The sequence below is a fragment of the Myodes glareolus genome, chromosome 8 (genome assembly GCF_982192425.1).
Source record: "Myodes glareolus chromosome 8, mMyoGla1.1, whole genome shotgun sequence".
Lineage (NCBI taxonomy): Eukaryota > Metazoa > Chordata > Mammalia > Rodentia > Cricetidae > Myodes > Myodes glareolus.
The window spans coordinates 6,441,920-6,453,580 of record NC_142033.1 but is presented as its reverse complement, the minus strand read 5'-3'; the positions used below and the strand labels follow the sequence as shown (position 1 = coordinate 6,453,580).

Sequence of the window (11,661 nt, the reverse complement as noted above, 5' to 3'; positions counted from 1 at the left end):
GGTAAAGCCACCCTACAGCAGACTCCAACATACATTCCAAGTATGTGAATGGTGGCAACAGCACTCACGCCACACTGCTGTCCTTTGATTTTCACGTGCCTGTGCACACGTGCCTGTGCACACGTGCCTGTGCACACGTGCCTGTGCACACGTGCCTGTGCACACGTGCCTGTGCACACGTGCCCATTATATATATGCACACACCATGACCAACAAAGTAAAAGAAATAAAAGCTTTTAAATGACAAAATATAAAGTACGACAAACCCACAGAAGTTCTAGAGGAGAACATGGGAGGCTATTTTTGGTAATAGGAAATAAAATAGTTTGTAAGCACACAAAGATGCTCATTAAAGAAATTAAAGTCATTCTGACTAACTTGCATTCTCACGTTTAATTTCTTAGTACTGCACATCAGTTCCTCTGTGGCATGGACTGACGGAAAGCCTCCCTGCCTTGTTCCTGACTTCAGTGGGAATAAATACTGTGTTTCATTATAATGCATATGGCTGACTTTGCTGTAAAACATCTATTTTAAAATTTTCCAAATTAAATATTTTATTATTGGTGGTGCTGGATTTACAAAAATTATCAGCATCACTTAAAGCAGCATACTGTTTTTTTCCCTTTGCTCTAGAAACATAGTCCGCTGTATACATTTTTTTTTTCTATTGCTATACCCTTTCTATATTCCTGAAATAAGTCTCCTTAAATTTGGCATGTCATTTGTAAGACAGCGCTAGGTCTCATTTGTTTTAGTATTTTCTGTCTTTTTTTTTTTTTTTAAATAAAAGCATAGTGTTTTCAGAAAGATTAACCTGTAGCTTTCCCTTTTGTGATTCTGGTTTTATTTTTAAACCAGCCTTTCAGTTTCTCCCAAACAGAGGGGATTACTGTAGTAAGACGCCTTGAGGGCAGACACCTGAAATGGCTTCATTCAAAAGAAAAAAAATGCTCACAACATCGATGCCTGTCCACTTCTGCGGACGTTTACAGCCACCATTTTCTCTGTCCCACTAGTTTCTGTTCTGTTGACCCTTCTTTCTGACAGGTCACAAGCTATCTCGAGCTTTATGGCTGGTTCTTTTCTTTCCAATAAATGTATCAATTTTCTTTCAATGGCAAACAGAGGCAAGTGTTCTGTTTTTGTTCCTCCAGACCGGCCTCTCCCTATCTTACCTCCTCCCTGATAAATGAACCGAAACATTCAAAACTGGGGGAAGGGCTCCGAGTATTCTGTCTCCACTCAGGCAGGCTGGCCTTGCTCTGTTATTTACTGACCAGACTCTTTCCTCCCGCTGCTCCCTAGTTTATGTGGTTCCCCTGAGCTGCCTTCATCCTGGTACTTAGCCTTCAGAGCCCAGATTAAATTCCGTCCTTCATAACGTTTCTTTTGCTGCCTTACTCAGGGCTGGCTAAACCTTTTGGCTCTAGCTTTTAAATTGTTTCTAGGGTGCTAGCTTTCTCCCTCAGGTTTCATGTTTAGCTCCTCGAGGACAGAGACCTTAGACTCAGGCGATGCATGGTTCATGGAGTTAGAGGGATCATAGTCAGTGCATGCTTGCAAGGCATATTTGAAGACATCCATCACAGTTATTCATTTGCTAAATGAGATAATGAAAACTCAAATAGTAGCCAAAGGTAAATCATTAATTAATTCCCTCATTCATCACACCTGTACCAAACCCTCGGGGCTAGGGAACCTGGGATTGCAGCTTGCCTGGAGAAGCTACATGAGCCTCATGTTTCCATTTTGAGAAGATCCATGAAGTAAATAAAGATCCATGGGGGGGGGTGTCTTAGACAAAATTAACCGCGCATGCGTTAGTATAATAGAATGTTATGCGGTACTTTCCAGAATAACGAAAAACTTTGGAAACCCAGACCACAAGGTGCTATTCTGTTCATGACTTCCTCGACAACAGTTGAAAATTTAAAATGCTTTCTTTAGTTTGCAGGAAAGAAACCACTATAAGGATACGCCTTCGCCACGCTGAAGTGTGTCTAGAAAATAGTTTATTAATCACGTTCTTTTCCTGGGAAAATTTAAACGTTGGGATTATCAACTTTACAAAATAACAGGACAAGAATTGCCTTGGTTTTGACGGACACAGGAGCCTCTGTGTTTTCCGGGGGGTGGGGGGACGTTTGGGGACTGTGCTGCCACTGCGCACCCATGGAAGTCTCCCCGCAGCTGTGGGAACCTTGCGGAGCTGTTTCCACCGCTCGCTCAACCCACGTTTGGGTTGCTGCGTAGCTGGGGGAGCTGGCACGACGACGCTGGCTCTCTCTGCTTTCTCCTCGGCCGGCCTTTCAAAGCCCGGGGTCGCGCCGAGAGATCTGGAAGCCAGGCTGCGCGGAGGGGGAGGGGTCACCTAGATCGCTCTGGCAAGGAGTTGGCCGCTGCGCGTTAGTCACTTTCCACACCGCGCGCCTCGGACATAGTTTCTGAAGTTGGAGAAGTAACTGTGAGGTTTTCTACTCGGTCCGGGCAACGCAGGAGCGCGTCCAGTCACAACAGCAGAACTTGGCTGCGGCGCCATCAACCTGAGCGCGGGGCTCAGTTAAAAGATGAGCCAGGCGCCCAGGCTCAAGGCACCGGTTGTCAATGGCAACAGGGGCGCCGGTCTCCTCCCCGTGCCTCCCCCAGCGTTTCAGTCCCTAGAGACGGGGCGGGGGGCGGGGCCCGCCAGGCGGACCAATGAGGAGGAGCGGAGCGCAGGGTCTGAGTCCCGCGGGCCTGTCCGGGCGCGGGCGGGGTTGAGTGACAGGCCAGGGGCGGGGCCGGTGCGTCGGGCCGAGGAGGAGCTGCGCGGCGCGAGGAGCTCGCCGCGGCGAGGGTGACACACCATGGTCCCAGTTCCCGGAGATCTCCGCTTTGCTGCCGCCACCGCCACCGCCACCGCCACCGCCACCGCGCTGCACTCCCCTGCTCTTCCGTGCTCCTCAGCCGCCAGGGCAGCGCCGCGGGCGGGCGGCCGTCGTTGAGGCGCTGCGAAGTCGCCGCCAGCCGGCGGGAGCTCGGCGGGGGTCGCCGCCCGGCGATGCTGCTGCTTCTCCTGTCGCCGTCCCTCTCCGCGCACGCCCGAAGCAGCTCCGGGAAGAAGAGGCGGCGGCTTTCGGCGCCCGCGCGCTGCGCTCCGGTGGCCGCACCGCGACTCCCCACGCGCCGGTAAGAAGCCCGCGCGGCCAGGCCGGGTTGGCGGGACGTCCCCTCGGGTCCCTCGGTGGTTCTCTTGGCCGCCTGGTGCGCCGAGGTGGGAAACACGACCTGCAGTCTCTCCCAGTCTCACCCTCCCCGAGTGGGCGCGACGGACTGTGTGAGTGGGTCACAGCGAGTGACACGGCCCCGTGGAGCTGGTGCCGACAGTCCTGCGCGGAGCGCGGAGGGAAGGGCTCCCGGAGTCTGTTTCTAATTTCTGTAAATGATTGTGGAGATGGTGTGGTGAGAGGCCGCCCAGAAGAATGTGTCTGTGTAAGGGATCGGAGAAGGGGGTGGGAACGGGGGGGGGGGCGGCAGGGAGACGCTGCCCTGACCCAGCCCTTTTATGAGTTTGCACCTCTTTGCTCCAGGTCAATCTTCCAGTTTTTCTTTTTGCTCTTCACGTGAGCGCGGAGGGCTGCAGAGTTAAGTTTAAGCCAAAGTCACGGAACTTTGGAAATTTAATTTCCTTCTGTGTGTGTTCGAGGAGGGAGGACCGAGAGATACAGGAACGTGTTATGATAGTGCAGGTTTCTTTGGCCTTACCGGAGTTAAGACCGACACCTCCCCACATTTGCGACTAATCTTTTCGACAACCTTCTGTTATTTTCGCTTAATTGCATCTTTGAAATAACAAACGCGGTGACTTCATAGGGAGCTGCCTGGAGCTGAGTTTACCTCTCCGAAAATGGGGCAATCGGGTTTGTTTTCAAGGCGGGTCCTGCACAAAATGTGGGACACATGATCTGTGGGTTGAAGGACGCTGCTAACTAATTAGGCAGATTTAAAAAGGTCTATCTAGAGAGTTTATTAAAGGATGGGAAGGGGGGGGAAAGTACCTGTGTTATGAAACAGGCGTTGGTATTTTCCCAAATTATTGAACTGGGTTAGCAGGGTCGGGGTGAAAACTAGCTTCATTCTCATTGTCTGCTAGTAGTGCTGACGAGGTACAAATTATTTCTTTACTTGAAGTATTTTTTTTACCATATTCATGAAGATGGTGACTCAATAAATTCATAAATTCTTACAGATAAAGTACCATGTCATCCAGCCCCACGTGTGCTTCGCGGTGTTTTTCATAGCATTGTGTTCTAAATTTGGTGTTCTCCAGGTTTCCAGGGAGAACCTGTGGGGAGAAAGGAGAGGCTATTAGAATTTAAAATAGAAACTATTCAAGATTAGTTAGGAAAAAGGATGCATTCTAAAGCGTCTTTCCCTTTAACACCAGGGAACTGTGACCTCCTTTACCATTACATAGATGTATCTTTGGATTTACATTGTCCCAACACTTTCCTATGCCAAGTCGTCTTCTTTTTGAGAATGATTATCAACATCCAAAAATATGCTTCGAGTTTTCATGTTGCAAGTACACACACAGACAGACAGACACACACACACACACACACACACACACACACACACACACCCAGGGTCTGCTTAAAGGGCAGATTTGAATACCACAATGGGGTGTCAAAAGTTGTAAAACTTGTTTTATCTTTTTGTTTGTTTTTAAGATGCCTCTTAAATGCAGGATTTCAGCAGAATTGACTAGCCTTTTGTTTTAGGGTAGATGTTAGGTGTTCACTCTTCAGATGCGGGTGGCTGAGGTGGGGGTAGCCCCAGGCCCCTGCACAGCCTAGGTGGGTGCTCCACAACAGCGGCGTGCCCACACCTAGGACTTTATCTTGCAGATCTTATCTTTTATTTAAGAGACAGGAGTCTAGCCCCGTTTCGCTCCTAACAGACTGGGACCATCAACAATTGACTGTTCTTCTAGTTCATCTTTTTGCCCAGTCCCAAATTTATTGTAGAAAAAGAGAATCTGGGAGAACTGAAGCTTATTTTTCCTCCTTTTCTTCCCCTTTAAAAAAATAAAATGTGAATCACTTTTATAGTGTAATCAAATTATAATTTGTGCTGTTTAAAATGGAAATGAGACACAGCCACACTCCAAGCCAGTACATTTCTTTGTCAGCTTGTTCTGATTGGGATGTGTTTGGGGACGTCGGAATAGGGTGTGTAGAGTATTGTTATCAGGCCTCTGATGGAGCCGGCTGACGCCTTTGAGTTCCCATCACTTTGGCAGGAGAAAAGATACTTCAGCTTAGGATAGAAAAGTCTTCTGTGATGGGAAAGGTGGGGCATTTACAACTCTGGATTCTCCCTAACCCTCCGGCCCCTTTCTGAAAGTTTTACTCCTTTTAAAAATTTAAAAGCAGGTCCAGCACACAGGAGCTATAGAGATAGCTTTGCATCAGTGAATTAATGTGTGACTTTTAATGAGCTAAGTTAAAGTTACAAATTTCATGCCATACCAGAACTGGCATGAGAAAGGAGGTCTAGGGAAAAGTGGAAACATTTTAAAAAGATCCTTCTATTTAGTTTTCTTTTTTGTTTTGAGACAGGGTCTCTACAGAGCCCTGTCTGTTCTGGAATTCCCTATGTAGACCAGGATGGCCTGGAATTCACAGGGCTCTGCCTGCCCCTTCCTCCTGAGTGCTAGGATTAAAACATGCATCATGCCCTGCTTTAAATCCTTCTGGTGTCATGAGGAACTACCCTGTTCCTACCAAACTGCATTCCCAAATGTGTGGCCATTATTAATAGTTTGTAAAGCAGTAGGAAACCAATTGTTTGATTGTTTACAAAGCTCAACAAAACAAAGCAGTAACTCCTAAGATCACATATAGAGGCTGGTGCAACTAGGACCTTAAACTTAATGCGTTTCTGTCCTACCTAGTTTGCTGTGTGATGCTAGGAACTTGGAGCAGGGGCTGGTCTGATACTTGCTTAAATGTTTGATTACTGCATGTTTGATCAGAGAAACTTGCTTTTCTTTTGTTTATTTTCACAAAGGAAAAGTGTGAAAATGTTTTCAAACGAACTGCCTGGGGCAGAACCTGAGCTGAAGAGTTCCAAGGGCCCAACTGTCTGCAGAGTCTCCAAATCCCAGAGACCTTCTGAAGTCCAGGTGTCCTTTGTAAATAATTCAACAGTGTCTCGTCCGGCTCAGTTTGAGACGAGATTAAGTGTGTGCAGACATGGTTAAGTGCAAGTTCACATAGTCTTGTTTAGCCTGTTTGCCCTCCTTGCTAACCTTTTACAGAATGAAGTAGCATTCTTAACTATAGAAGCCTGTGACTGTATCCTCAGGTCATGTCTGAATGTCTAGACTGGTGGTTCCCAACCTTCCTAACGCTGTGACCCTTTAATACTCTCCTCATGCTGCGGTGACCCCTAATCATTTATTTGTGTATGCTACCTCATAACTGTAATTTTGCACTGTTTTGAATCACAATATAAATATCTGATCTGCAGGATATTTGATTGTTACCCCTGTGGGGGTTGCAGCCCACAAGTTGAGAACCACTGGTCTAGACTGTGGAGCTCACATTTAGCCTTAGAGTTCTTTTGTTTGACTGTTTTTCTCTTGAATCTGGGTTGTCAAAAGGCCAGAAAAGAAATATCTACCTCATTTAGCACCCATGCTTTATTTCTAATGTTCTTTCCAGCTTAGTGGTACCCAGTTACATTGTACCTTAGCTAGACTTAAATACTTCGCATGTTCAGACATCAGCTCATAAAACAGTCCTTGTGTTCACATCCAGGCATATGAAGTTCCAGAAGCTACTCAAGAGATTACACCATAGCAGTACCTTAGGAAGCAATGCTCTGGACTCACATAGTATAGAAAATACTTTAATGCCGTTATATTTTCCATGTGTATATATGCATGTGCATGGGAGTATTTGCACACCCGTGTGCGTGTATCTCCTGAGTCATTTTTCTTCAAGCTTGCAATTTAAACTGTGTGTTGTCTATTTGTCTTCTCTGGCACTGGAGTTCAACTTGGAGGCTTGCTTATATCCACCAACTCCATTCCCAGCCTTGAGGTTGCTGTTTTCTAAGATTTGTTTTATTTGTGTTTATGAGTGTTTGCCTGTATGTGTGTATGTGCACTCTGCTTGTGTCTGGTCCAAGGAGTCCAGAAGAAGGCATTGAATACCCTGGAACTGGAGTTCCAGACTTGTGGGTTCTGGGAACTGAACCTGGGTCCTCTGCAAGAGCAAAAAGTGCTGTAACCACTGAACCATCTCTCCAGCCCTCCAAAATTGCTCTTTTAAGAAAAAATAAATGCCGTATTTTTCTGAGTTTTTTTGGTTGTTGTTTTAGTAATAAATTCTGTTCTTTGACACTTCCATTTGTGATGATAATGCACCCCAGTTACACTTCCCTCGTCCTCTCCTGTTTCCCTCCCAGCTGTGCTGGTCCCCCTCTCCTTACGAACCTTCTTCCCATATTCATGACTCTTTGTTTTGTTCTCACAGAGTTTATCTAGGGTTGCCTGTGTGACTCCAGATTTTAAGCTACCCATTAGAGCCTGGCGTGCTCGCCAGTGGGATGCAGCTAGACACTCTGCCTTCCCATATCCCCAGATGTTGCTGTACTGGCTGTTCTAGGCTGCCAATGTGACTACATCTGGAATTAACGAAAACCCAAATGGTTGGGTACACCTGTGAGGTGTTTGCTTTCTTTCTTAATTAAATCATTTGAACTGGGAAGACCCACTCCTAATCCAGATATTTGAGGAGGGAAGATCCACCTTTAATTTGGGCCACACCTCCTGCTGGCATGGAACATGGACTAAGGAAGCTTTTGCTCCTTGCCTGCCTGCTCTTACTGTCAAGTCTACTCCTTCACTGGCCTAGAGCCTACGTCCCTGAATTCTGACATATAAAACAGACCAGCTGAGACATCCAGCCTGATGAGCTGAATAGTTACTGGGATTTTAGACCTATTTTTGGTAGACAGTTGGACCACTAGAATTCTGATAGATCCCATAAATATAGGTGTATATGTTCTATAAGTTCTGGTCCTCTAGAGAATCCTGACTAATACAGTTGCCAATAGTTTCACAGTGATAGGGTCATGTTACCCCTTCCTCATCTACAACCGACTGTTGGTAGATGCAGTTTGTATAGGCCTGGTGCCAGCAGATGCAGCTGCCATGCCTTGCTTAGAAATCACATTGTGTAGCCCTTCTCCTTAACCAGTGGCCCTTATATCCTGTCTGTCCTTCTGTCCTCTCTTGTGCAGTGTTCATTGAGCATTAGAAAGGCGGTATAACCGTTTAGGCTGAGTCCTCCAGTGTCCTTTATTATAAGCATCTTGTGCAGCCATGAAGTGTCTGCATTCCCCTCATTTCATTACAAGATGTGTGGACATTTGAATCAGACTGTGGCACTGCTGGGTAACCAGATGCCCAGATGTTTGAATGCATGCTTCTCTTTGGGGGTGCTGTTTGGGAGATGTGGCCTTGCTGGAGGAAGTATGTCACTGGGTGGGCTTCCGTCCCAGTTCTTTCTCTCTGCTTCCTGCTTGTGGTTCAAGATGTGAGCCCCCAGCTTGCTGCACCAGGCACCCTGGCTGCTGACTGCCTCCTGGGTGTGAGGAACTTCTCTCCTCTTGAAGCCTCTTAAGCCAAAATCAACTCTCTCTTAAGTTGCTGTGGTCATAGTGTTTTTCTCCATCAATAGAAAAGTCATTAACACAAGCAGCTTCTCTGATTAAAATGAAGTAGCTCTTGTTTATAGGTAAAACATTAATATTTAGAATGTGATTTGATGGTTTTAATTTATCCAAGAAGCAGTATTAGGTTCCGACCTAGAGCCTAAGACCTCCTCCATCACTGGTTTTGGACTGGGTTTAAAGTGCTAAGCCTGGATCCCTTCTTTGTGTGGCAGGCCTCAAGTGCGGTCATCAAGCGGTTGGTTACCCGTAACAGCTGTGCCACTATGGCACTAATGGGTACATCCTGCCTGGAAGGTTGGTGTTGTGCTACCTAAGGTTCCTACTGGATGAGATCATTGGTGTTCTTACTGCTGGTAGCCTCAAGCACTGTGCAGACCATGAGAACCAACCAGCAGGGAGAAGCTCCAGCTCAGTTCCAGCTTGCTTTCTCTACATCTTTGATGCAAGGTGTGTGGTCTTTCCAGCAAAACGTTCTTATGAACTAGTTCAGGAGTATAACTTCCCACTTAGCTTGTAGCTGTGGTATGACACACTGACCAAAAGCCACTTGGGAGGAAAGGGCGTCTTTGACTTATACTTCCACAGTTCATGAGGGAAGTTGAAGCAGGACCAAAGCAGAAACACAGAGGAATGCAGCTTATCTGCTTGTTTAGCAACCTTCTTATACAACTCAGGGCTACTTGCCGAGGGGTGTGCCACCTACAGTGGGTCCTCCTGCAGGGGTGTGCCACCTACAGTGGGTCCTCCTGCAGGGGTGTGCCACCTACAGTGGGTCCTCCTGCAGGGGTGTGCCACCTACAGAGGGTCCTCCTGCAGGGGTGTGCCTCCTACAGTGGGTCCTCCTGCAGGGGTGTGCCTCCTGCAGTGGGTCCTCCTGCAGGGGTGTGCCTCCTACAGTGGGTCCTCCTGCAGGGGTGTGCCACCTACAGAGGGTCTTCCTGCAGGGGTGTGCCTCCTACAGTGGGTCCTCCTGCAGGGGTGTGCCACCTACAGAGGGTCCTCCTGCAGGGGTGTGCCTTCTACAGTGGGTCCTCCTGCAGGGGTGTGCCACCTACAGAGGGTCCTCCTGCAGGGGTGTGCCTCCTACAGTGGGTCCTCCTGCAGGGGTGTGCCACTTGCAGTGGGTCCTCCTGCAGGGGTGTGCCACCTGCAGTGGGTCCTCTTCAGGGGTTTGCCACTTGCAGTGGGTCCTCCTGCAGGGGTGTGCCTCCTACAGTGGGTCCTCCTGCAGGGGTGTGCCACCTGCAGTGGGTCCTCCTGCAGGGGTGTGCCTCCTACAGTGGGTCCTCCTGCAGGGGTGTGCCTCCTACAGTGGGTCCTCCTGCAGGGGTGTGCCACCTATAGTGGGTCCTCCTGCAGGGGTGTGCCACCTGCAGTGGGTCCTCCTGCAGAAGTCATTAATGAAGCAATGCCTCCACAGGCCTGTCCACAGGTCAGATTCTCCTTAGAGATACCCTCTTCCCAGGTGACTCCAACTTCTGTTAAGTTGACAAGAATTTAGCCAGCATGCTAACCAAGAGGAACCACAAGAGCCTGTATAGCTTTGGGAGCCTTTGGGACTTACTGAGGTATCCCACTCATATCTGGCACAGGGGTAATTTTAGTGACCCAGGACCAGTGGTGACTCTCCTTTCTGGGTCTCTGCCCTCAAACTCTTTTATGTTTTTTTTTTTTTAATTGAATTCCAGACAGCAGGTTACTGATTGGCTTTTCATACCTGTTTGTTTTGATTAACCCTCCCTCCCAATCCTCACCCTCCAGTATCCCCCATTCCAGTCACTCCTTTTGACCCTTTCTGCCTCCAGCATTTCCCCACACCCCTCATTTTACCTGAAGGCAACTCTTCACTGCAGGCGTGATGGATGCCTGAGTTAATCTCTTTGTGTTGTACCCCGTTCTGACTTTGCTTTCAGAGTGCTCTAAGTCCAACTTAATTCCTCTCCGATGCCTAGCTTCACATGTGGAAATGTCGAGTCCCAAACACTAAAAATAGAAGCAGTCGTCGTTCTGCCTCCAGTGTTGGGAACACATGATAATAGCTTTTCCTCTAGAAGGAATATCATTTTTATTTTTCTGCCTAGGAAGACTCCTAGTTATCAAATGACATGATCAGATTTTCAAAAGGAACTTCTTATCTGGTGTTAACCTGAGCTAGGACAGTGATTTTTTTTTTTCCCCTCATGGTGAAAGACTTCCCAGTAGAGAAAAAAAATCTCAAAGAATTTTAGAAAATTGGAAGCTGACCTTGAATCATTGAGATTAATGGTGACTGCCACACGTCCCCGGCTGAGTCATCTTGAAAGGAACTGTGTCATTCACCCTCCTGCTCACCTACCCACGCCTATGAAGAACACCTAAGAGGATGTCTGTTGTCAAGGTTTTATTGTGCGTTTATGAAAAGAAATGTTAATTTCAATTAAGACTCTGCTTTCTTGGTAGCCAATTCTTTTTTGGTTTTTGTTTGTTTTTCAAGACAGGATTTTCTGTAGCTTTGGAGCCTGTCCTGGAACTAGCTTTTGTAGAACAGGCTGGCCTTGAACTCACAAACATTAGCCTGCTTCTGCCTCCACCACTACCCAGTTCTTTTATATACTCCCTGCTCAAATGATACAGTGTTTCACACAGACTACTGTGTCCTAAGAGTACCGTTATTGTTGTTTATAGCATAGCCCATGATGGCTACAAATTCAGTATATAGCCTGCGTTGACCTTGAACTCATGATCCCCCTGCCTCAGTGATTACTGTGTGTCCCACCACAGGGAGTACGGTTCATGGAATCAAACAGAATCTGAGAATACCTAGGTTAGAACAGTTGTGTCCATGGGATGATAACAAAGGCAACTTAAAGTTACATTTTGCTTTGCATTTTGAAGAAAGATGCTCTGAGAATCATTTGAAGTAAGAATTCTCTTAAGAAACTTAATTTT

The 11,661-nt window shown here is 47.2% G+C and overlaps 1 protein-coding gene across 6 annotated transcripts in view; it reads left to right on the top strand.

The window, feature by feature from the left end:
- The first annotated feature begins 3,041 nt into the window (after positions 1-3,041).
- Positions 3,042-11,661, top strand: part of Ptpn13 (protein tyrosine phosphatase non-receptor type 13) — a 181,571-nt gene continuing 172,951 nt past the window's right edge. For all 6 annotated transcript variants that reach the window (XM_085691576.2, XM_048427242.3, XM_048427236.3 and 3 more), the window contains exon 1: positions 3,042-3,171. The gene's annotated coding sequence lies outside the window, so the exon portion shown is untranslated. The remainder of the gene's footprint in view (positions 3,172-11,661) is intronic.